This window comes from Fringilla coelebs (assembly GCF_963513975.1).
Source record: "Fringilla coelebs genome assembly, chromosome: 5".
Taxonomy (NCBI): domain Eukaryota; kingdom Metazoa; phylum Chordata; class Aves; order Passeriformes; family Fringillidae; genus Fringilla; species Fringilla coelebs.
The window spans coordinates 64908829-64935151 of NC_140033.1; the positions used below are offsets into that span (position 1 = coordinate 64908829).

The 26323-nt window shown below is 43.0% G+C and overlaps 1 protein-coding gene across 3 annotated transcripts in view; it reads left to right on the top strand.

Moving 5' to 3' along the window:
• Positions 1-2878: 2878 nt before the first annotated feature.
• DUSP16 (dual specificity phosphatase 16) overlaps positions 2879-26323 on the top strand; it is a 63481-nt gene continuing 40036 nt past the window's right edge. For all 3 annotated transcript variants that reach the window (XM_084205743.1, XM_084205742.1, XM_084205744.1), the window contains exon 1: positions 2879-3010. The gene's annotated coding sequence lies outside the window, so the exon portion shown is untranslated. The remainder of the gene's footprint in view (positions 3011-26323) is intronic.

Sequence of the window (26323 nt, forward strand, 5' to 3'; positions counted from 1 at the left end):
ATACTGAAAAAGCTGTAATTTGCTGTTCTACTACTTTTCTACTACTAATCTGCTGTTCTACTACTCTAGACTTTTCTGCATATATCTTTTTCTTAGCTAAAAAGAAAAATATTTTCAAAAGATCACAAGTACTTATTGTGATATTGTTGTTGTTACAGTTTTACAGTCAGGAAATTTTCACAAACTCACAATTTATACAAAACCCAAACACGTTACATAAGGTGTTACTGAGCTGAGATGAGAAAAGGGAAGAGAGAATTGAAATGTCTTTCCTCCTCACCACGCACCTCTCTCCACTGCTCCCCACTTCTCTTTGTGAGGATAACCATGCTGGAACTGTTTGTTCCTGCAGTTTTCTGGAATGAAAGAGCTGGGGCACTGGCTGTCACCTCCAGTTTCCCTGGCACACTCTCTGATCCCCTTCGTCAAAATGGGTCACTTCTAGCTCCATTAACCAGCAGTTAATTGTGCAGATTTTTATGCTGCAGGCACTTTGGGGTTTTGAGAAGGGCATCTTTGGTGCCACTGCTTTATTGAGACAGAAGGGCAAAACTGCTTTTCAGCAACTGGAAAGGGACACGTGCAAAACAGTGAACATCCCAATGTTAATTGCTTTACCATAATTTCTTCACTGCTTTCGTCTCTGTCGTGCAGCTTGGGCTTCTCTCTTCTCTGCCTGCTCTGCACTCCCTCACGCAGGACATCACTGTTCAGTACAAGTGGCAACAAGGTGTTCTCATGACACAGCTCCCAACTCCTTAGCACGAGGGCCTTCATCAAGGTAGTTCTTGGTCAATATTGACTGGACAGAGCCCCTTCCCCCCCCCCATACAATTTATTGAGTTACCTTCTTCCTGAAAACACCTAACACCCAAACCATTTTACTGTGAGCAATAGCCACGTGCTTTTCCGACGGCACTTCAGAAGAGACAGCCACCAAAAACGTAGGACCCATGCAGTTAATCCTCTTTCTCATGCTGTCTTCCAAGGGTTTCTGGCACAGGGATTCAAAGCTGTCAGAGGTGATGGACTGGAGTTTGAATTTTGGTGTGCAAGCTGTCCTGCATGCCCAGCAGGTTCCCCATAGTAATGATGCCTCTAAAGGAGAAAGAGGACTGCAGAATATTCTATCATGTCTGGAAGAGGGATGCATGGCAGACAGGACCCATGCAGCCCCTGAAGGTTGGGGAACTTCCCAGTTCGGATTGGTGCAAGCCATAACAGATACATGTCAGGCAAAAATAACATATACTTCTGTGGATTTGCATAGATTTTCTCTGTATGGTTTCAGATTTTTAAATTTATTTAAGAAGGCTATTTAAAGGGCAAAGGCCCCGGTGTTCCACATGACCCAGAGGGTGCTCTGCCCACCTCAGTGACAGGGGTTGGAACAGGATGACTTTAAGTTCCTTTCCCTTCCCTCAAACACTCTGTGGTTGTCGGATCCCACAGCCATACCACAGGAGGATGTGACGCCTTCACACCCAGGTGGCTGTGCATCGCACCGCACAGCGGCACACTGTGAAAGCAAAGGCCAGGGCGGTATTTACGGATGCCCCCTCAGCTGGCGCAGGGCAGAGAGGAGGGGAGGAGGGGAGAGGTGGCCGAGCGGACAAGGCCCAGCGGACGAGGCCGAGCGGACGAGGCTGCGGGCCCGAGGCGTCGTGAGGCGCCACACGCCGGGCGGGCTGCGGGCCGCGCGGGGAAGGGGCCGCGGGCGGGGGGGCCTGCGGAGAGGCCGGAGCCGAGCGAGGGGCGGGGAAGGGCCGTGCCGGCGGCTCGGTTGAATCGCTCCGCGGCCGCGGCTCCTCCCAGGGGCGGCCCGGCGGCTGTCGCTGGAGGCCGCGGGCAGCGGGGCCCGTGTTTCCCCTGGGGACAGTGAGAGAACCCCCCCCTCCCCGCCATCTCCTCCCGCCGTCAGGGCTGTGCGGCCGCCGCTGCCGCCGCGGCCCCGCAGGGATCCTCTCTCGCTGCTCCTCCTCTTTCTCCTTCACCCTCTCCCCCCACCTTCACCCCCCGGCTGAGTTCATTCACTGGGATTGGTTTCAAATGACGCCATCGCTTTATATTTACACCAATGACCTCATCGCAGCAGCTTGAAGTTTACTGACCAGCAAAACTCTTTTCTCTCGCTCGTTCCTCTACTTGTGCCTGCTCTTCCCGGGTGTTTGTAGTCGCTTCTGTCATTCTGGGATTCTAAGACTTTAAAAAAGAACAAAACGAAAAACCCCAAACAAACAAAAAGACCAAACACACGCACAAAAACCCTCCCAAACTTTTTCCCTCCTCCCGAGCTTTTCGGTGTGTGTGTCCCCCTCATCACTGTCCCCTTTTAATTTTTTCAAGCCATCTTGGGAGGGGGAAGGAGAGGGAAAAGAGCTCCAAAGCTCCAAATGCTTCCTTTTTCTGCTCCTCTCCCCTCCCACCTTCACGCTTCCCACTCTTAAAAAAAAAAAAAAAAAAAAAAAAAAGTCGAATATATTTTTTCTTTTCTAATTTTTAAATTTGCTGGGGCTTGGTTGCTGTTTTAGGGAGGGCTTGTTTTTTTTTGGTTTGTTTTTTTTTTTCCCTTATTGAAGAAGGAAAAAGAGGAGCTTTCCCAGCGACTGAAAGAAGACAAAGTTGTTTCGGGCGGCAGCGGCGAGGCTAGTGGGCAATTGCTTTTATCCTTGCCGAGGGGACAGGCAGCCAGACTGACAGGGGTGACACAGTAAGTGCAGCGGCAGCGCAGGGGACCCCGACCCGGGGCCGCTCCGCGGAAGCCAAGCCGGGAGGGGGGCGAGGGGCGCGGGGGGGGGCCGGGCCGAGCCGAGCCGGGCCGGGCTGGGCTGGGCTGGGCGGGGAGGAGGAGGAGGAGGGGGAGGGAGGTGAGGGAGAGGCGGGCGGCGGGAGCCCTCCCTCCCTCCTCCCGCATGCCCTTCCCCGCCGCCCCCTCACCTCCGGAGGAGAGCGCCCGCAGTGGACAGGTCGCTGCCCCGGCCCGGGCGGGCTCCGGCCGCCTCCGCAGGTGGTAAGAACGGGGGCCGGAGGGAGGGGGAACGGCACAGGCACCGCACGGCACCGGCGGCCGCCCCGCGCTGCCCTCCCTACCTGCTGCCGGCACCCTGCTGCCCGCGGCGGCTCCTGCCTCCCGTCCCTTCCTTGCCCTCCTCCCGACATCCACCTGCCTCTCCCCGTGCGGGGAGGAAGCCGGGCGCCGCCGGAGCGCGGGGCGGGAGGAGGCGCCGCCGGGAGAAGCGATGGGAAGGAGCCCGCGGGCTGCCCCGCGGGGGGCTCGGCGCTGCCCGTGAGCCGCGGCGTGCGCCGCTGCCCTGCTAAACTTAGCCCGGAGCGCTGGCTCCGAGCGGGCTGCGCAAAATGGTCGGGGATGCTTTAAAGCCTCGGAGGGCTCCGGAAGAAATGCTGAAGTTCTGCCTTCGCCTTGGAAAACGTTTAAATTGATGTGGCTGACAAAATGGAGGGCTGCCGCGGCGTCCAGGAGGGAGGCAAATTGTTAACCTGGCATTGCGCTCGCCTGAGCTCCCGGCCCGGGGCTGGCGCCGGGACGCGGCCTGACAGATCCCCGCTCCCGGCTTTGTCCCCCCCGGCCCGGGATGCGGGGCTGAGCGCGCATCACCAGGTGTATGGGATGTGCCTATTGCCGAGCCTGACCAATGGCAGGATTTTTCAGCGGCCAAAAACATTTGGTTACATGTCAGATGAGAAGCTGGGATTTAAATTTTTTTTTAATTTATTTTGATTTTTATTTTTTGGAGAAGGAAACCCAGGAGAATTTACTTTCTTTTACCATCGTTTCAGCTGGTTGAAATATAAAACCAATTTCTTTGGTTTTCCTTCAAATGAAGGGTGTAGTGATAGCGAGCTATATTGTCTGACTTATGACTAATTTTTCTGTTCAAACATTCAGTGTATACCCAGTAGAAAAAACAGATCTGTGCTAGTTTTGAAACCTAAAAGCAGATCGAACTGTTTCTCTTAGCAGGGATGTTTGTTGGGGTTCTTAAAAGAGAAAACCCCAACCAAAACCCAAGAGTGATTTTGTAGTCCCTGCTCTGAGATTTATGCTATTCCTGGCAGTGTGTGGTTTGGTAGATACAGAGTTTACAAAGTCACAACTGACCAAACAGGAGTTGGTTTAGACTCTTGTGTTTTGAAGGGAGGTGGAAAAATAGTAAGTCTTAATTTCTTTTTATGGTGTTCATCCCACTTGCCCATTGGAGATTGAAACATTCATCACAGTTGTTTATGTTGGTTGTCTGGGTGTTTCTGCTTGAATGTGGACCGAAGTATGCAGCAGGGAGGTGTACATGTATTTTTAGCTTTCATTTTTAATGACAAAAGACACAAAGCATAGTGATACTCACAAGTAAATCTTGCATTTACTGAATATGCTCATTAATATTTTGAGGATGGAATCTATAAAAAATATCTGAGTTGTAGTAAGTTCCACTTGTTGTGCTTGCCTAATACAATAGTGCTTTAGTAAATCTTAATACACAATTTAAAAGTCCCTTTTTAAATGAACAAAAAAGCAGCAGAGAATGTGTCAGTTCCTGTGCTACAGATGGTAGCTTCAAAATGCTTTGGTTTAATACATATGGGAAGGTCCAGAAAAACAAACCAAGCATTTAAAAATGTAACATGTTGTACGAAGATACCTGAGTACATTCCTGCTCCAGTAGCTCTGCTTTTGTTAGCTACCCAAGCAGATGTAATGGAACAAAATCACACCAGAAAAACTTCTGTAGAAGATAGCGAGCTCAGTTATCTTTGTTTCTGTAAAAATGCACGCTCCTCTTCCAGCAGAGACAGCTGGCCGGGCAGGGGTGTTTGTTTTTAGCTTGGCCTGACCATAGGGACGGTATCGGCAGAAGCTGTGCAGGAATGTGTTAAATGGATTTCGCTGGGAGCTCTGTCTCCCAAGGCAGCCCCGGCGGGATGCCAGCCCTCAGCCCGTGGGAGGAGTTGTGGTTGTATCTGCCATGTGCCTGTGCACCTTCCTTGGCAAATCGGCTCTGCCCGGCGAGCTCTGGGCTGCTGCTACCGGGGCAGTGAAGTCATTCGGAGTCACTGGCAACTGGGTGTGAGATGGGCCAGTGCTCCTCTGCCTATCAGATAAAAGATTCACGAAGGCCTGCTGAAGCCCTCGGGGGCTGAATTCAGGCTCTCTTTGTAAGGCCAGCCTTCATAAGAAATGTCAAATAGACAAGTTAGATGTTGGTTTCTGTTACTTGCATTTATCTCCAAATGAGCTCTGCTCCAACGCGTTGGGTGGTAAGAGGTGTGTGCGGGGTAAGGGCTTTGCTCTGTCACCTGGGTTTTTAAAGTTCAGTGCCATAATCCTCACACCAATTCAGCAACATTCACTATTTTCAAAATACAATTTTGCTAAGAAATACAGTAAGCTGCTAAGGTATTCACGGATGCCCCCTCAGGTATTTTTTCCCCCAAAGAAAAGGAGGCAGCTGGATGATAGCTTTCACTTTGTAGTATGTCAGCTGAATTTTCTAGGACTTTTTTTCCTTTTTCCTTTCTGTAGAAGCAGTCAGGAAAGCATCATGGATATTCTTCAAGTGCTGACAGTCCTTAATAGCCAGATGGCATAGAGTAGTTACTGTCAAAGGATGAGGTGTGGAAGGATTGACACATCCCTTCCTTTTTCTTTTTCACATTTTTTTCCGACCTTTGAAAGAAACATGGGTTTGGTCTGTGACTCCACTGAATCTGCCCCTATGGATTTGTTGTTATGATAGTGACTAAATGCTTCTTACAATCTTGTAGTATTTTGGGCATGGTTGTGCAATGCTAAATCCTTGATTATTTAAGAATTTTCAAGAAGCTGGTTTTCTTCATAATAGGGAAGATAGTGTGTCCCTAATGTGTCAAATGGTACATTCACTTTCCCTACAATTCCTTAGGGATGCCTTCCAGAATGAGCGTTGTGACATGGAGGATTTCTGTAGAATATTTTAAACACCAATAAGTATATATCAGTATTGCTAGTATATCTGTGGTTTATTTGTATTCCCCTCATAAACAAAGGGTAGTGTATCACCCTTTAGGGCTGCCAGTTGCATACATGGCCTCTATTTCTGCAGAAATCAAAAGCCACAGGTGATGACTGGCCTGGTGCTATGTGTCAGGATGTTGTTCTAGACTAAAACTTTTAATTGACTGAAGACCAGGGGTCATTTGCAAGAAAGAGAAGTGAACACTAAGTTCATGCTGCTTCGTAGTTGTTACTTGGGAGACCCTACCCCCAGGAATTTATCACTGTTGTAATAGTATCCTCGCTCCAACACTAAAGCCAATGGAGATCAAACTGGCTCTGGAGCAAGGGATGAGGGTGGGATGGCCTGTGCTCCTGCAGTATTCCTGCTGTCTGAGGACAGGCATGGCAACAGGGCAGCTCGTGTCACCACTTCTCTGCTCCACCACGTCTGATCTTTGCATTGCTGTTGTCTTGTCAGCTCTAAATAGCAAATCTCTATTATAATTACTCTGTAAGTTCCTGTAACTCCTGAAGGAAGCAAAAAAAAAAAAAAATATTAATGGTCAAGTTTGGCATCTTAACTTCTAGATTTGCCTAGTTTTAACCTAAGCAGTTCTTGGTTTGCCCATGGGTAGGTTCTGCTGGCAGGTACCATGGTCTCCAGGGAAGATGGTGTTGGGTACCAGTGAATTACTGCTCAGGGCTCAGAGCAGACCTGCATGTAGGGGGTGTGTATGGGGGGCAAGAGCAAGATGGGTGTGAGTTCAAGGCCCTGTGTCTCCTTCTGCTGCACTATGTGGTCTCCTGCTGAGCCAAGAGTGTTCTACTCGGAGCTGGCTCAGGGAACACTGGCAGCCTTCCATGTTGTGTCCCTATGAAATGCTCCGGCAGCTGAAAAAAAACCCCACCAAAATTAATAATTGGGCAAGCTAGGAAAGAGGGGAAAGAGTGTTGTTTCAGTGATGGGAGGTTTCCAGTGGGGCTGCTGGGATTCTGTGGGAACATTCCCAAGCTCCCTTGTTGCTGCTTTTCTGTGCTTTCACTGTCCCAAGCTAGAAGGTATCAAAGGAACTCCTGAAACAAGGTTCTTCTTTGAGGGGAATTTAGTTATCTCTTCTCTTTCCTGGTTACAATATGATACTTATGTTGCTAGTGATTTACATAGCTTCTCTCCAAGTGTGTTATTGGAACTAATTTTTCCCTGTGCTGTATGAGTTTCCATGCTGTTTCTCATAAACTAGGATCAGTTCCTTGCTCAGACCTCCTCAGGTACATTTGCACTCTTCTTTGCTTTCAAGCTGAAGATATAAACTTCTGTCATTTGTTTAGCAAATAAAGATATGAAAGTTTGTATCTTTGTATAAAAGAGATGTGCAGAAGCTTTCATTAGTTGAGAATAAATGTAATTTTTTTCTCCATTAGATCTTTTTGCACACTAGTCAGAGTGATGGTCTGCTAAAATAGTATGAAAAAATTCTTCATAAAATTAATAGTGGAACTGTGTTCCATTACATTAATTTGGCAGAAAATTGACATATTTTCTAATACTGAGACTGAAATAGCATTACCCATTTTCATTCTGCTTCACTTGATTTTTGCTTTGCTAAAATGGTCTATGAATTGAGCCTGTTGACTAAATGATAGATCAGTGGCTGTACAGACACTCTCTTTTTACACACCCCTGCCTGCTTATCTAATGTTTTTACATTACTGAAGGCAATGTGGGAGGCAAAAAGATGGGTCTGAGTGTGTAATGTAGCAACACTGGAATGAGAACTTTACAGAGAGCATGAGCTGAGGAGGACAACGGGGACTAATTGTATGAAATTCCTTTTATGCACACGTTCTTGAGTTTGAATAACTAGTATGTATTCAGCCTGCTGGATTAGAAGGCTTTGGCTCTGCATGTGTAGCATAGATGTTGCTCTCAAAATAGGAAAGGAACTCTCCCTCCTCCCACGCTATTCCGGATAAAATTGATTCAGTGCTGCATTTTGCTCCTACTGAACCCCTAGTAAAGCATGCTTAGGCTTTATAGTTCTGTTTAGGCTGAATAGTTCATGGTGTTAGAGATATAAATGCCACACTTTTAATAGCCCTCATTTTGGTTTTGCTTCCTAATTGCTAGGGGTAAGAATCATTCATCCCAGACTCTGTAGACCCAATTTCCATGGTAAAACTTGGGTTTTCACCTGCAAGATGGTCCTTGCAGGGGCGTGCCTTTCTCCACAGTCCATATTTCACTAAGTTTGTGCAGTCCCTCAAGCAGGACAGGCACCCATCTTCTAAAGGCCATCTTACAAATACATGCAAAGAGTCTGAGCTACACTTCACAGGGCTTCTCTCAGCCATCCTGCCACTGAAACAAACCTTAATGTCAGAGGTGGATTGAAATTACCTGAAGAACAGGCATGGGGTTACTTTCTGCTCATTCTATTAATGCCACCTGCAATAGGTATAGCACCTATCACTTATCCAGTTCCCACAGGTGTTTTGTTACAAGCACTTAGGTGTTGGGGTTTCATACTTCCCTACTTGAAAATTCATGTTTGGGACACAGTGTTTTCTCTTGTTTGGGACACAGTGTTTTCTCTTGCTTTCCAGCTTTGCTCTCCCTGATTTTCCATGGGAATCTGTTTGAACTCTGGAAAACTGGGAGGGAAGAGAGGTGGAGGGGGAAGAAACTTTGTGTTACATGTCATTCTTCTAATGCCATCATACTCAGAAGTGCCTTTTCAAACTAAGAGAATTTAGGTAGAGGCCTCTTAGTAAGAACAGTTTGGGAGCAAACAGAATAAGCTTCAGCTTGGTTTCCACAAAGATTCATAAATGTTTGCCAATTTTTAAGCAAGAAGAAAAACTATTGCAGCTTGCAGCAGAGGAGTACAGCAGTAACCTTAGTGCATTGGGTTGACATGTTATTGGAATCTAGTAAGTTTCAAACTATGCAATAGACTGAATCCAGATCAGCAGGAGGCAAAGGGTGTCACCACTTTAGGAGGGCTCCCTCCACCTGTCAGAGGACCTTGTGTTTAAGGCAGGAGTGCTTCTGCCTTAAACACAAGGTCTTGTGACAGGTGGAGGGAGCATAGGCTGTGAAAGACTCTCTTCCCATAGTCTGCTTGGAGTTCTGCATTGATGGTAAATCTCTTCTCCTAGCAAGAGGACTCTGAACCTTCTTCCCTTTTCTCCCAGGCTACTCCCATGTCCTTTCAGTTTCCTAAAAGATCTCCAGCCTTAACACAGTGGGTGTTGGGAGGCATTACTGAAGCAGGGTCATCTCCAGCAACGTTCTGTATGTTCAGAGTCCTGTGTCTCAGGAAGGCAGGGGCAGCTAAGGCAGATGGGCACCATCCTTATGAGAACTGGTAAACTTCATGTTCTCCTGGCTAGTAGGAGACTTACAGTGAAGTCTAATAAAGCTAAGAGAGCTGCTTGTGCTTGTACTATCTGCTGCTACCTTGTTTGTTTCTCAAAATCTCACTTTTTTGTTTTGGTTTTTCTTGCATGTAACTTTTCAGCTGAATAGGTCTGATTTTCCTGGTCCTTTTTTTCTTGTCCAGCTGCTGAAAATCCCTGACTTCTCATGGCTGACACAGTGTGGGCATGCTGTCATCTTCTCAGTCCTCTGTTCTGCTTGTTAGATAATTCATAATGTTAGAGATAGAATGCCACACTTTAATAACCATAGATACAAATCCATGTGTGGTTACCGTCCAGGTGAAAAAGCCAGTTTCCTCAGTGTGGCTCACTTTGCTGTCTGCTGGGATTTCCAGGTAGACCTATTTGAAGATGCCTGAAAAATTTACCTATCCAGCCCAGACATGACTGTATGACTAGTCCATTTGTTGCCTGTTTCCTGTCTAAATACTGCAGAAAGAAATTTATCACCTTCAAGAAAAACAAGGATAAGAAAGAACAGGAGTTCAAATCTCCAAGATGCTGGTCTGGACAGCAAAAGAAAGTGATTAAATACTGATTAACTATTACTGTCATTGTACATTTCCCCAATATACTGTTTCCATGAAGAGACACACACCTTTCCACCCCCTCAAATTTACAGGATTTGAATATTTTTCTGCAACTCAGGCTTGCATGACTTGTCAGGTCTCCTGCAGGCATGACCTGTTGTGAAATGAGGAAATGTGTGGTGCATTTGTCCCTGCTGCCTTATGTATGGTTAAACTATAGAAAGCTGTGGAGGAAGCACAGGCGTGCTGCTCCTCTGACAGCCTTCTGCAAATACAAGCTATTAATGACCATTGCCTTTCATGGGCAAAACCAGTCCTGGCAATTGCTTTGTGCACTCCATTTCATGGTGTAACAAGCAAGCACATTAGCTATTTTTATTCAAACCCCCAGACATAAGCCAGGATGGCAAAGTGGCTATGAAATGTCTGCATAGCTAAGTGAAAATACAGCTGCTGTTTAACACTAAATCTTTTTCTTTTACTTACATGATATTGAGGGTTCAACAAATGATCATCTAATCTTTCTAATTGAGTCATGGTGAGGATTTTGAAGATTTAGCATTAAAATAGGCAAAATGTTCTTTTCAGTCACTGACTTTGTCTACTTTTTAAGTCAGCAATAGGGAGGTAATGAAATAGGAGAGGTGGGTGGGTGGGAAGAGGGGACTGCTTCATGGTAAAGGTTCAGGTCTTGGCCTTTCAGAAGGCTTTGGGACTATATCTTTGAATGAGCTGCTTAGGGGCTGGCACAGAAAAAAGCTGGATACAGTGACACTCTTAGCAAATGCTGGCTTAGAGAGATGAGTTGGTTTGGAAATTTTTAAAGGCTGCTAAGCTTTTTGATGATGGCTTTCCCACTTTTTTTTCATTTTATTTTCCTTCCCCCTTTCCCCTGAAGAGGCTGTCTACTTTGATGGAAAATTGGCTTTCATGACATGATTAATAATTAAAAAAAAAATGTGACTCTGTTGATGATTTCAATATTCCAAAGCCAAGAATTTATGTCATTAATTAACTTGGGAGCAATGTTGGGCATATAAGTTTTTGTGTATGTACATGTTCAGCAGATATATATACCTCAGTATTGACATGTGATCTCCAGTTCAATTTTGGTTAAAAAAGAAAAGAAAGAAAACAAACCTTTCAGTACAAGGTAGATGTTAGAGATCCTAAGGAAAAAAGAGACATCACCTAATATGCTTTTTCCCTGACCTAGAACCTGCCTGATTCTGGAGTAGATATCCAGTAGCAGCATTTTTATATATCTTAGCTTAACTGAATTATTAAGTGCACTTATAAAAATCTTCTTGTTATATCCACCTAAGTAAGGTATTTCTATTGAGTGCTTCATATTTGGCTGAGCTTGTGGTACTGCTTTTCTGTATAGTCATACTTTGTGCTTGCTTAGCTATTTATTACTTATTTACCTATTTTTGTAATTTATGTAGCAAAATGAGAATATACAAATCTTACTTCCTCCTTGAAATGTCTTTCCCTTTCAAATGTCAATTGTTATACATGAAAGCATAGCTTGAGTAGTTCTAGAAAATAGAATTTTTCTTTAAGGTGAAGTGAGATGGGTGTTGAGTAAATCAACTGCTTTGGAACAAGATGTTGATAAAGAAATTGAACCCCCAACATGTAACCACATCCTTCAGCTTCTCCAACAGCAGTAAAATGGGCTTCCTTGAATTCCAAATTCTCCACATTGTGTTCTGATTTATGTTTAAATGTTTAACTTGAAATGTAGTTCTATTTTCTGATGTCTATGGACAGAGCTGTGATCCTGCTTTTACTCAAAATGCACTTAAATTGCACTACAGTGGAAAAATACTCAGGCTTATCACTTTCTCAAGCTGAAGTTTCAAACAGTTTATCCCGTTTCAAAAGCTGTATGTTATAAAGGTCAACTTCTGTCATAGTGAAAATACTAGAAAAGGAGGATGTGTGTAACGAACAGAACTGGAGAGAGAGAAAGGACAGGGCACAATAGAAAAAAGAGATATTGATCAGATGTTGAGAAAATATACCTATGTGTATTAAATAAAGGAAGAAGGAAAGAAGAAGGTAGAGTCAACAGAGACTAAAAGTATTTCTAAGAAAAAGGAAGAAAAGTTCTGCACTAGTTGCACATGAAAATGACATTTCATTTAAATGACAGAAGCTGTAGTTCTAATGTCTGCTCTGTCTGACAATAGAATATGTTCATTCCACTTTGGCTGGTAATGCTAGGCTTGCAGGAGAAGATAAGAGAAGAGTTATTTTCTGTGTGTATGAGGAGAAGTCTTTTTGACAGGCTGTTTAAATAAAGTCTTAATGACAAGTTGCAGGAAGTACAGGGAAAGGTGTAATTTCTAATAGGTTCATAGTAGTAAATACTATTTGTGCATCTAGAAAATATCTTCTGAAGATTGTTAAACAGTTTGTTGGATTTATAATTCATGTAACTGAAGATATACCTCAAAACCTAGAAATGTTGGGTGGCTTTTGAGAAAATAACATTGTGTGTGTTTGTGTATTTGGTCTTTATCACTAGGGATTTGTAAATATTGAAGAATGAGTTGATTTCAGAACTCTTCATTATAAACCATATCTTCATGTGGAAAACTTTACGGTTCAAAGGCTTAAGCTTCAAATAGCATGCTCCTGAGTCCACATAAAGATATGTCTGTCAGAGCAACTGAGGGGCTGGGAGATGGGAAGAAGTGTGGAAAATGATCTGTCTGAATACTTCTATTGCAAGTTGCTATGTTATTTCATACTGCTAGTAATTTATTGTTGGCTCTTTTAAGATCTGGTATCTATGGAGTTATTCTAGACAGAAGAGAAACTTATATTAGAGAAAAAAGTTGGCAAATTTTGTGTTTGCCTCTAGAATTGTTGAGTACAAGAGGCTGATATCCTCTAAATACATTGGAGGTACAAATGTGCCAGCTTCCCCAGGCCCTTGCTGTTTGTCTTCTAACATTTTGGGGTTATGCTAAATGGTGCCATTGGTGGGAGTGCTTTGTAAGTACAAGTAGTCAGTGCCCCAAGGAGCCTTAACCTAAATACACAAAGCAGAAGAACAGCAGCTAAAGACTATTGACAAAGTGTCTTTTTCCAACTGTGCACGTAGAAAAGGTTACCACAGCTGGCTGCTTGACCCAGTCCCTTTGCCTGTAGCTGCTACCCTAAGCCTGCTGCTTAGGGTAGTTTGTATGACGGTTCATACTTCACTCGAGGCCAAGTCAGGGAATAAATTCACAAGTAGCCTATTTTCTTTGTGTTTGGTTTGAAGCAGACCAGAAATCCATCATACTATTTGCTCCATAGACTCTAGGTGGTTGTTTGCTCCATGCCAGACCTTAAATTACCTGCCTTCTCAAAATCTTAGAAGTAAAATACTTTGTAGACTGTCTTTTCCTTTTTTCTGTGTTCTGCCCAACTGGCTATTACCTTTGTTGTCCAAAAGACGTGTGTTCAGTCACAGTAAAAGTGTAATTGGACAACATTAACATGGATCTGCTGAAAGTAGTGGAGCTCTCTCTCTCTCACATGAGGATGACACAGAGTGCATTTCTGTGGCAAGTAACACCAAAGCCTTGCAGGTACTGAGATTCTTTCTTGTCTGCCCAGCCGCTGTCTTTTCAAACTCACTCTTCTAATGGCTGTCAGGATCCCACAGTGAGCCAGACCTGGGAAGCAGAAATGCCTGAAGATTGTTTGGCTGTTGTTTACTGCTGCATTTGTTTATTCTACTTGGTTGTACAGTTGGTTTGTGACTGATGTAGCTCTTTGAGTCAGCTTGCTGGATTTACTTGTGAGCTGGCATGAGGTAGGCTGCTCACTGGTAGCCCTGACTTCACTTGTTTTAAGCTGCCATGGAATGTACCCCCTCAAGCTTGTCTTCTGCAGAGGCAGCAAGAAGTATATTCATGACATGGATTTACCCACTGGAAACCAAGGCTGGAGCCATTGATTCAGGCTATTAAGCTGATTACTCTTTGTTTGCCAGTGTGCATTCAAGTTGGCTTGTCTTGGCTTCTCAGGGCTCCAGGAGCTTTGTGCTCCATTGGAAACTCTTGTCTGCCACCTGACAAGTTTAGAGCTTGAGTCCTGTCAGGATGCTTTTGCTCTAAAACATGGCCAGGACACATATGTGTATGTGTTTTCATATACACAACTACATATAAACCATGTGCATGAATGTGCACATGTGAATATATACCCATATACTCTCTCCAGAGTTTGTATCTTATAAAGCTTTCACTCAATGTGACTTTCTTTTCGTTTTTTGGGGGGTTTTTTTGATGGCTTATATGATAACAAAAGCAATTCATTAGCTAGGAGAACAAAATAGCCTTGCAGATGATAAGGTTTCTTAGGCTTTTTCTGGGGATAATGAATTGAGAAGATTTGGTTACATGGTCTTCATGTAGTAGGTAGTTTTAGTGTCGTAGCTATCCGAAGTAGGCAGGTAAATTTTGTACATTTGGTAGGTTATGTTGTGTCTTCCTGATCAGAAATCACAAGCATATTCATGACTTATCTTTCAAAGGAAAGTGAAATAAAAACCTCTTCCTACTGGAAAGCATTTACTTTGTATCATACTTATTTGCTAAAATGAAAAATCTCTTTTCTGATACGAGAATGGATAGCTAGTAATGTCTATTCTTTTTTTACGCTGGTTTTTTTTTTCCTTCTCGTATTAACTTAAATGGTGCTGGTGTGTTCAGAGTTGTCAGTTTTCTCACTTGTTAATAGCTTGTGTCATCTCTGCCCACTGCTCTGGGGGAAGTTTTGATTAAACCTACAACTCCATTTAGCACTCCCATTCCTGTTCAAGTGGTGGTGTCTGAATTCTTTTTAATCCTAATGCTGTATTTTTATATCGTTTTGATCTCAGTCGTTTGGGGCTTTTGAGTATTCCTTACATTTTACTCTTAAGTAATAGCATGGTGATACCAGGACCATCTTCTTGGAGTCCTGCCTGGAGGAAAAGGATTCTGCAGGTTCAGCTGGAGCTGTGCCAGGCTCCTGGTGCTGCATGGCACTGCTATAATGGGATGGTGTCCACACTGGAAGAGGTGGTGTTGCAGAAGATCTTGTCTTGTGCAGATGGGAATCCAGAACACCCTATTGGTGAACCTGCCATCCCTATACTAGCACGTTGGGGCTAGTCGTGTTATTGGTGACATTTTGTCAGCTGAATGCTTTTGTCATTTGGGGGAGATATTTTTTTTCCCCCCTGCCAGACCATTAAGACTGCATTTTGCTAACTTGTGCCAAATTTGCATGTGGGTTTGGCAAACCAGTAAACTGAAGTAGCCTGTCTGTCATGTTAGCACAGCTCTGCCCTTCAGCCAGGTGCAAATCTATAGTGGTTAGTTCCCATTGGCTTCATCCAATGTTGCTATTATCAACAGACACATAAATTTGGGGCTTTTTTCCTCCTCTACCACTCTACTGAGGGTTTTTTCCCATCTCCTTGGGTAGGGTAATGGGTGCACATGGTTGTAAATATTACATTTATCTTAAAATTTAGATTTTTTTAAACTTTTTGCTATAGACTTCAAAGTGAGCTTTCTAGAAAGTCTACATAAAGTCCCTTCAAGCAATGGAGTTGACATGCTCAAAGACACATGAGGAAATCTAGTGGTGGCTTTGGGTCTGGGAGAGAAGGGTGCTCCTGTGTCCTTCCTCATTTCTTGCCATATCCTCCTCTATGCCTGTCATAAGGTCTGTCAGAAGGTCTGTGTGGCTGCTCTTAACTAAGTTGTTCTGGTACTGAAGTTCAGCAATCTTTTCTGTCTTTTTCTTCTTTTCTGTCATGTATAGCACTTTCTAAAAACACTTCATACTTTTGCTGGAATAGCTTGCTTTGTGATTATTGTGACCATTAGTGACCATTACATATTTCTGTTTTTTGCTCAACCCTTAAATACTTAATCCCCTCATAAATGTTGGGAACATGGTGCCTTACTCTTAGTTAATCAACCTTTTTTCCTCTTCTTCTGCTGTGTCAGTCCTGACTTAATCCATCTTGAACTTACCTTTTGACAGCATCCTGTGTGGGAGAGGCCCTTGCAAAGAAACCTCTTTTGCTTTCTCAGTTATTATTATCTAGTTCCCAATATCAAATTTAATTGTACTCTTTGATTTTTTTGTGCATAAGTTCTTAGGATTTTTCTTATATCTGATACTTTTTGTTCTTCTAGTTTTTTTTTTCTTTTTTTCCTTTTTTTTCTATCTGCTGTCACTTATACTGCTTTCTGTTTCTTTACCGAGGCTTTGATTCACATTTTTCTGGGATATGCTCATTTGGCCTGTGTAACCTCAAGAAAATGTTACCATTTCAACATAATGACTCTTTTCTTTCATGGCTTCCTGTTCCCTTTCCTTGTGAAGTGGTATGTATACCTTCCACAACTTCCAGACTCAGCTGGGAGCTAAACACGCAGCTTTTCATTTCCTCTCCCTTCTCGAATTGAGGATCTTTTGGACCGACCAGCGGTGTCTAAAGCACTGTTTCTGAAGCACAGCAGCATGGCAGGGGTCTTGGTGGGAGCTCTTCCAGGAATGTGGTGAACTGGTTGTGTTATGGGCACTGTCATTCAGCAGTGACCTGATGCAAACAGTGACCTGCCTTTCCAATATACTGTAAGATCCTTCTAGTGAAGAGCAGGGGAAAAGCTTATTTTCCTATTGCCAGGTAAAGAACAAGCAAGGAACAAAAAATGTCCCTTGGCATGACCTGCAGTGGTTCAACGGCTAAATTGAAATGTAGATTCTCCATCAAATTAAATTCCTCTAGTGCTTGGCTCAGTGTTCCCCGTACTTCCTTCTCTAAACAGAATTGGCTGGACCCTTCCCCCTTTTCCACAGTAACTGTGTGATTCCTTGTTTAGCTTGTGGGAATTGCAAGAGCTCTGATGTTTTTCTGAATTAAAGATGCCAGATTCATAGTGAGTTCTTCCTCCTTCCTGTTGTTCCTCCCCTCCTCCCCTGCTGGACTCTCTTGGGAGTTGGTTTGTTCTTATTTCCCCTAGGAGAAGACGTTACCTCATCGGTCCTCATGGCAACTTATGGTTCCTTGTGTGCAGAGGGCTTCAGTTGACTTCAGTGCCATTTCACTGATGGAACTAAGGAAAGCTGGGCTGCAGTAGAGTGCACTCTTCGCTTCTGTGTCAGCTGTGTTCATTTCATTTTCCTTCTGGATAGGTTTCCATTTTGAGATACACTTTGTCTGAAATGACACTGAATCTCTGCAGCCACAAAATTGTTATGAAATGCTGAACGCAGAGACCTTGCTATCAAAATACTTGTTTCTTCATCTTGTTTTGATCACTGTTGTGAAATGGAATGATTAGGAAGTTCTACTCCAAAAGTAGAGAAAAGGTATTGGAACCTGCATCTTTTTTGTGCAAAATAATGCTGTCTTGAGACCCAATTATTCAAAAACAAATTGTAATGAAAATATTCTAAAACTCTCAGCTTTAGCTTGCTTGTATCAAATACTTGGTAAAACTCCAAAGTGGTAAATAACTTGGTTATTTTCTTTGTGGAGTACTAATCTTGTTTGCTTTGGCATGTAAAACCAAAGACACAGCTTATTTTTACTTAGTGTACACTTTATTTTTAGAGTATCCCTTCCATACAGTATTAAAGAGATTTATTACAGACCCCAGGAGGCCATGGACAGACCATGGACTGCTGTGTTCGGTGGTCTCAGAGGCAAAGTGTTCACCTAGGCAGCATCTCTCATCCTTCTGTGTGGTTTGAAGTGTCTTAGGATGAAATAGAAAAATGAGAACAACTCTAACTTCATGTAGAAGTCTGGGGAGAAATCCATCACATAAAATGGTGTAAGAGAAGAAAACTGAAAAAGGGGAACCTGCTGCCTGTAGCTGAATTCCTTCAGGAGGGTACTGGAAATTTTTTGAACGTGCTCTGACTTGATTTGAAAGTGAAACCATTACCTAGTGTTGCATTTTTCTAGACTGGCCATCAGTTAATCATGTTTTCTTTCTGTCACTGCTTTTATTGCAACCTGTGGTGGTTAAAATCCAGGACAAAACGTAATGACATCTTAAGTTGCCTGTCTTTTCAGTTACTTCTGTTAAAAGCGAGAATTTATTTTTGTTGATGATGCCAACAGTTGACGTGCACAAGATGACATTTTCAAAGTAAGTCTTTAACAAATAAACCCACATTTTTTTCCGTAACTTCTGGTGTAAATACCTGTCTTTCTGCTTTTTCTCTTGAGATTGTATTACAAGCAGTACTGTTTTCTTAATGTGTGATTAGCATTGCTGTAGAGGTTTTAACAGAGCTAAATTTTGAGACACCCAGTCTAAGATGAGATGAGCTGTCAAGGTGATTGGTTTACACCTGATGGTTCCTGACAATCCCTAAAACATTTCATGTAAACTTGTTTTTTCTCTATCAGGACAAATCCCTTGACCACTGTTGTTGCTGTGGTATCTTGGTAACTTAGTGCACATGGTGTGTGTTGAATGGAGATTTATTTTCTGAGTGTTGGTTTTCTTAAAAGAACTCAAAGCTACATCAAATGGCCAAGTCTTCTGATGGAACTTTCAGACCACAGATTTATTTATCTCTTAGTGAGAATGTCAACCTCAAACAATTAAGCTATATTTATAGTTTTATAGCAGATTAAATAACTCCTCTGGATTCAAAAATTAAAATCAAATTACAGTTGATCATGATGACAGTATAAATAGGGTAACAAAATTACCAGTCCTTCTGGGAGGCTTAATCTCTTGTTCTTTATGGTTTAGTTGGAATCTGTGAATCATGAAAGGTGGTCCAGTGTTGCTCTTCTCCTTCATAATTATTTAAGGTTTTCTTAATTGTTGTGAGACAATCAAAAGATGCCTATCTCAGCAAACCTGATGGCAGTGTTTCCTCCAGGCTGCTCTCTCTGTGGAGTTTCAAATGTTTCTGCCGTGGTGGATGCATCACCTTTCCTGCTTGGGGCATCAGTAGTCTAGAGGTGGATTTTGCAATTTTGTCTGTCTGTGTCTGAAAGTGCTGGTAATCTAATTGCTGGGTTCAGACAGGCAACTTGCTCCTTAGAAAAGCTTTCTCAGGGATAGACCTGAATGCATTTGAATGTCTGAAAAACCATGGGAATTGCCTTTAGCCTTGCTGGATAGACATACAGCCAGTGAAAGGCCTCAGGAGGATTTGACCATGCCTTAAAAATACAAAAAGAAGGCACCCATATTTGAATTCTTAGTCTGGTTCTCTGTGATCATTTATCCCTAAAAAGAAACATGAGTTCCAAGTCAGTAAATCTTTCACTTGATGTCAGTTGTTCACCAAAAGAATTTTGGACATGACTATGATTTTTTCAAGTTAGACATCTTAAAAGATACTTACCTAGACTATTCATTGCCCCATCTGGGAGCCACTGCTTTAAGTAGTAGGTGCCAGGTGTAGTGGAACAGAGCATTTTACTGCACATCTCTATCTTTGTTGAGTTGGGACAGGGTGAGTGTTTTTTCACATGTTCTTCTTGGAGCTGGTGAACTTTGTCTGTTTATTCCTTTTGGAAGAAAGGAAAGGCCTCAAATGCTTTTAAGCAGCTCATGCAGAGAAGGATCATGCTTCTTCTGTGGTTACAAGTTCAGGTGCTGGTGACAAGGGTATTTTCATTGGGCAGGCAGAGAGAGAAGCTGATGTTCCTGGGTAGATCTGTGCTACTTAAGTTGCTATCTGAAGTAGGGCAGTTTCCCTGGGGAGTCCTTTTCTTGTTTGAGAGGGGCTAAAGGTACAGCAAGAGATCGTTTCTTCCCTGCTGCTTTCTTCATACTAGTCTACCTGAAGCAGAGTTGCTCTGGCTCTAAAATTGTCATTAAGCTTCCTTAGAATACTTTTATTAACTGTAATTGCCCGTACAGTTTGACAAGATTAGCAAAGCATGGAGAGCATTTGCTACTGTTAGTTTTTTCTTTTAATGACAATGTTCTTTGGATTTGGCACAGTCTGTCTGCTGCAAGCTCCTGAAGTAAAAACAGTGAGGGCTTGGCAGGCAGTACAGCTCTAGCAGGAGGATGTTTGGGCCAAGGACTCCTAGCCAACCTCTTACCTTTTTGCATGAGATTTTCTTTAACGGGAAGGCAAAGGAGATGGGACTGCGGTTAAATAATTACTCCTTGATTGAGGGAACAGCCCTGAGGGAGGTGCTCATGTAATAATAAGCGTCCCTATTGTGCTGTGTAAGAACAAGGACGCTGTGCTGAGACTGTGAGCAATCATCACGCTGGGGCTGGCTCATACCTGATTCTACAGACCTGTGCTGAAAGGCACTGTTGACTTCAATTTTACCTCAAACACACGAAAAATCCATGGCAGTACAGCATGGATGTACATGGAAGTACTTCAGACCGTGCAGCAGGACTTTGGACCTTCATGATCAGGCACCATCCATTTGTACCAGTGGAGTGGGAATTCTGTGTGGCCAAGTTCACTTTTCCCATCCAAGCAGTGCAAACTTTGTTTAAAACTAAAGGTGTATCCTGGGAAATACTGTACATTTTACAGATTAATATCTGGTGGCTGGGTTGATCTTTTGGAGCACTAGGGTATTTTTCCTCTCCTTCAGTTATTCCAACATACTTCTTGCTCAATTCCATATGCAGCCCCTGCTGTCTGCAGCAACCTGTTTGTGCTGGTGGCAAGTTTATTTCCATTCCTCACACTCTTTGTGTATCTGAGCAGGAGCAATAGCACAAACTCAGAGATCTCTGCTTTGTCCAGCATTTGGTACTGTGATGGCAGCAATTGCTGAACAAATAATTTTGGACTCTGGGATGGTGCAGCTAGGGATGCTCAGCCTAGTCCATCTGCCCTACACTGTGGATTGCCAGGGAGGAAAGGTTTAGCTTGGGTATGTAAAGCTCTCTAGCTGTGCCATGAGGTGAGCTTGCACAAATAAACCCTCCTTTTTATCAAGCCTGGCTTGAGCTCTACACTGGTGGTTTGGCTCAGAGGTAGCTCATGAGTCTTAGGTTTAAGCAGCTCCCCTGCATGCTGTCCCTGCACTGAAGCATGCATGGAATATAAGAATAATTTAGCTGCCAAAACCATTTAAAACACCTCTAAAACCTGCAGCCTCTTGCTTTTTCACTAAAATTCTTGGATATGGCCTTAAGCATACCTTTGATGTCAGGTGGTCTTCCTGCCAAACCTAAAGCTGGTTCTCAGTAAGGTCTTATGTGGTTATCCTTTCAATAGAGTGCCAGAAAGATAAACCTTGGCAAGACTATGCTTTAAGCTGATGGTGAGAACAAGTTTGGAAGAATGTTTTAGTCCTGGATAGGCATTGTAGCCTAGATACATTTTCTTCTAGAACTAAGTCTTAGGCTTTATTTATTTTGCCTCTTCCAAGGCAGTCTAATCTACATTAAAACATAGATGTTCTAAAGAATTATTTGGATTTGTGCTTGATCTTTCCCATCTCCCAGGCTGTGGATTACTTGCCTTTGGAAGCACATGCCCCAGGCATTCCTGCTCTGACTTGAGCCCAGTGGTGTGGCTGCAGAGGAAGAAGGCTGAAGAGGGTGGGAGGAGCCCTTCTCCTTCCCCCCTTTCCTGGTGACCTCCGCTTATGTGCGTGCACTCAGCTCTCTTCCTGCACGTTCTGACCCATGCTAGAATCCTATCAGAGAGGGAAGTTGCACTCAGGATGAAGTCTTTGCTAGAAAACATTTCTCACCTTAGTCTGCACATCTGAAATGCTTTTGGTGTTCATTGGTAGGAATTGTCTCCTTTTACTCTGCGGTTGAAAGCACCAGGGTTAATCTTTTCAGGCTACTGATGCTCCTGGGGAGACCCTAACTGCACACATCATTCCCAGGGGCAAACCAGTTCCAGATAACATTTCAAATAAAGTTTAAAAAATGAGCAGAATGACCTCAGGTAACAAACACATCAACTACATTTATCTCTGTCATGACTTTATAAAGGTAAATGTGCTTAATTTCCCCTCCTATCTTTGTTAAATATGCTTAATCTCACCTGCTGTCTTTGTCACTGCTACCTAAGTCAGCTTGGAACTCGAGGAGAAGAAAATTTGTTTTACTTTAAAAGACTCAAAGTTACTGTCTCCTCATTGCATTGCAGGATGAAACTTCTGGTTCTAGAATTTTGATTAATGCACTACATTTTAAGTTGTATCTGGAAATGGTCAAAGTTTTTCAGTAACCTGGAAAACACTTTAAAGGAAAGTAATTTTCCTATGGTGCATTTGTGAGGGCTTTTATTTGTTTGGGTAGATTTTTGTTTGTTTCATTTTTCAGAAAATACAAACATTTTTGTATTTTCAAACAGCTTGCAAGAAGGGTTTGTACGGAGAAGAATTTTTTTCTTCAGCTGACTTATTTGACGAAAACAGGCAAGGTTTCAGGAACTCAAACTTCACTTAAATCTTTTAAAAAAACCCCACTGAATATAAAGCTAGGTCAAGTGTCAGTTAATAACAATAAACAACTTTATAATCCAGGGAAAAGTTTGTTTATGGGAAAAATCTACCAAAAATCTAGTAACTTCATGATGACTCCAGGATTTTCTTGTCTTGGTATTAACTCCAAGAATTTGGGTGGGGAGAGTGTTCTTTCTTTGAGGCTATCTTTTAGGTTTCTTTCTGTCTTTTATCACATATTTCCAGTGGTGTGACTTCAGCCAGACAGTTTCCATAAGAATATGATTCACTGTGTAATTTATTACATGCTTCGGGATGTGCTTTGGACTTCTTTTCCTGTTTGGGAAGAGGGACAGGCTGGATGTGGAGATGTTTTGGAAGCCTTGGCTGCTGTTTCTGTGTCACAGTTTGGTTCTGTTTCACGTCAGTGCATGTGAGGAAGGGCTTGTGCATTCTGGAGTTCATGCCCTCCCTCTCCTTATCACTTCATATTAACCTCTCTCATAAAAGATATCACCTCTCCCTGCAAGACCTGCCTTTCCTGTATCCTTGGGCACTTGCAGATGCAGCAGGAAAGCAGGGATCTGTTGGATATGCAGTTCTTGTGGACCACATCTGTTTGTTTTCTTTCATAAAGTGCCTGGGATTTACTGTGGTGCTGGAAATGACTCTGGGATGATGTGCCTTTTCCTGAGACAGAGTGGGATGCTTTTCTAAAAATGTTAAGGGTTCATGCAATAGCACTGTTGCATGAATATGTAATACAGGTCTGAACATACTGACATGATACTTTACAATCTACCAGAAAAAAACCCAAAATAAAAATGTCTGTATAAGTTGTGAACATGACCTCATGAATGAGAGTGGGAGAGCCTGGGCTAGCATTAGATCTCTCATAGCACAGCTCCAAGAGAAATGCTTTAGCAGCATAAAAATGCCCACTTTTTCCTCTTTTCCCTCTGCTCCAGCTTAGTGTTTATAGGTAAAGTCTCTGCAGTGGGAAACATAGACTGTGTGCATCTTCACTGCAGCAATGTTTAGCATAGCTGTTCAGTGACAGGCACAAACTTGAGTAAAATGCTGAGAATTGGGATTGCTAAGAACAAATCTGCAGGTGACTATTTTTAAACAGTGACCTGGTTTGTGGGGTTTTCTTACCTACCATTGTATTTATAGAGGGCTTTCCTTTACTCTCACCTAAGAATTTTTGTGCCCTCATCTTAAGAGTATATTCACACAAAAACCTGATTGTGCCTATTTGGGAGAATGTTCCCTGTTCATCCTGGCCTTGGACACTGCCAGGGATGGGGCAGCCACAGCTTCTCTGGGCAACCTGTGCCAGAGATTCACCATCTTCACAGGGAAGAATTTCTATTTCTTCTTAATATCTAATCTAAACCTATTCTCTTTCAATTTGAAGCCATTCTCTCTTGTCTTATCACTACATGCCCTTGTAAAAAGCCCTTCCCTGACTTTTTTGTAGGCCCCCTTTAATTATTGAAATTATTGGGCTGAATTAAAAACACCTGTTTCCCACACCTTTTAGTGAGTGGTCTCTTCTGGATGTTGTGAGGAAGGTAGGGCCTAAAATGGTAACCTGAATACAGACACATATTCCTAAACTTCTAGTTAGCTAAGTTAGAGAAAATAAAAAAAAATAGAAAAGGAAGAAAAAAACCCCCAAACTCTGCAATATTTGACGGGAAGCCAGTGTAATTGCCTTGGAACTGGAGTGGCATGCCTGAGTCAGTGAAGTATGAGCTAAGAACCTGGCAGAAGCCTTTTGCACAAAGGAAGGTTGAGAGAGTCTCTCAGGAAGCCTGTGCGCTGCTAAATGTGGCATGTTTGAACATGAGACTGACATCATTGTGAGTTCATAGTAGTGAAAGAACAAAGTATCAGCCACAAATTAGACTGACCTAATTTTTAAGTCACTTATAAAAACTTAATAGCACAGTATCTTGCTTGTGCAAGCTGTTTATTTCTATCCCAACCTCTGACTACTTCATTTAAACTGCAAGTTAACCCTCTAAACTGTTAAAGGAGTCGTTCAGGAAGGTGGGGGGGCGGGGGGTGTTTGAGGGTGCTGCAGACTTCCTTCCTTGGCTCTTTTTCTACTCTGACCTCAGTTTTTGCATAAAGGAAGTGATTAAGGACCACCCATCATATACCTTCATCCTTCAGGATCAGTTTCTGGAGGTAAAAACCTCAGGACTGCTGCGAAATCCCAACTCGTTCTTATTGGCTGCTCACATGCAGACTGGAAGTCTGTCTGCAAATTGCCAGAACACGTGCCAAGGGTATCAGCAGGATTTTATATAGAATGAGTAAGCTATTATAAAACCAATCAGTATCATTTATTGATGTATCTGTGATTGTTGACAAGGAACCAATGCTTCTTCCGTTGCTGAATACTTAAGAAATACAAGGATCTTGCAGTTTGCAGATGATAAACTTCTTTCCAAGTATTTTAGTTGGCTCTGCCTGCCCTGAAGTTGATCCATTCTGTTGATGTATTACTTCAGTTTTTACAGAAATATTATAAGCTCTCCAAGCTTGGGATTACTTCGACAACAGTCAGTGCCTTTCCAGTTGCTTTTTAAAGGACTGTAAAATAAGACACCTCTACAGATTCTGAAGAAATGTAACATTTATAGTTTGTACAGAGCTGTGCATACAGGTAAGCACACATCAAATGGGATAATTTTAAATACACACCATAAATGGGTGTATTTTAAGGGAGTATATTTAGGTTCTCTTTGATATTCAGAATTCTGTTATAAACCAGAGAGGTTGCTATAAAACATTTCTTGTTGACCCTGGTCCTTGACTAAGATGCCTATCAGATAATAACAACATAATTTACCCCCTTGGTTTGGTATTGTGCATTTTTTCCCTTCAAAATTACAAAAATCCTGGTCCTTTTTGTCCATTACCTAAAACAGTGGTCGCATTTTGTCAGTTGTTCTTGAGGGGGTTTCTGTATTTCATGGTTAGGTCACTTTTCATCCTTACGTCAGGCAGGAGCACCTGAAGGGAACCTACATGAGATGTTTCAAGGGCGCGGAGTGATAAGACAAGGGGGAATGGCTTCGAGCTGACAGAGGGCAGGGTGTGTTCAGGCATTGGGAAGATATTCTTCCTTGTGAGGTTAGTAAGGCCCTGGCACAGGTTGCACAGAGAAGCTGTGGCTGCCCCATCCCTGGAAGTGTTCAAGGCCAGGCTGAATGGGGCTTGGAGCAACCTGGGCTAGTGGAAGGTGTCCCTGCCCATGGCAGGAGGGTTGAAATGAAATGGACTTTAAGGTCCCTTCCAACCCAAACCATTCTCTGTGATTCTACTTCAGTGGTAATGTTTGTAGTGATGCAAGAGGCACAGCTGGGGAACAGAAGTCTTCCTCTGCCCTTCTCCCATTGTGCAGATGTGTGTGGCTTCTCTTTTCAGCCATGTGGTTACCATGTTAGAAATGCGACTTTGGCACTGCTGCAGGTCTGGTATAACATGATTCAAATTCAAAGAAACATTTGGGATCCTTTGGGAAAGACACCAGAGCACATGACTGGGATCACAGCTCAGTGAGGTACCATGACTCCTGCTTCTGTTCCCGACTGAGGCCCTCTTGGTACCATCTTGTCAATTGAATTAATATTTGAAAGCAATTTTAATAAGCAAGCCATCATAATTACCTTTGTGGGTACAAATTAGGTATGAAAACATGTTCTGTTCCCAGAGCATGAGCTGTCAGTATTCTTACACCATGGTGAGAGATTTGAGTCACAATCATCTGGATCTAGGGGTTTGTTCATTTGTTTTCTGTGCCTCATCTGCAATTCAGCCATCACTCCATCTCATAGCCTGAACTGCTCAGTACTCTGAACAGCCCAGAATGGAGGCCTCTGAGCAGAATTACTGCAACTGCTTAATTTCTGG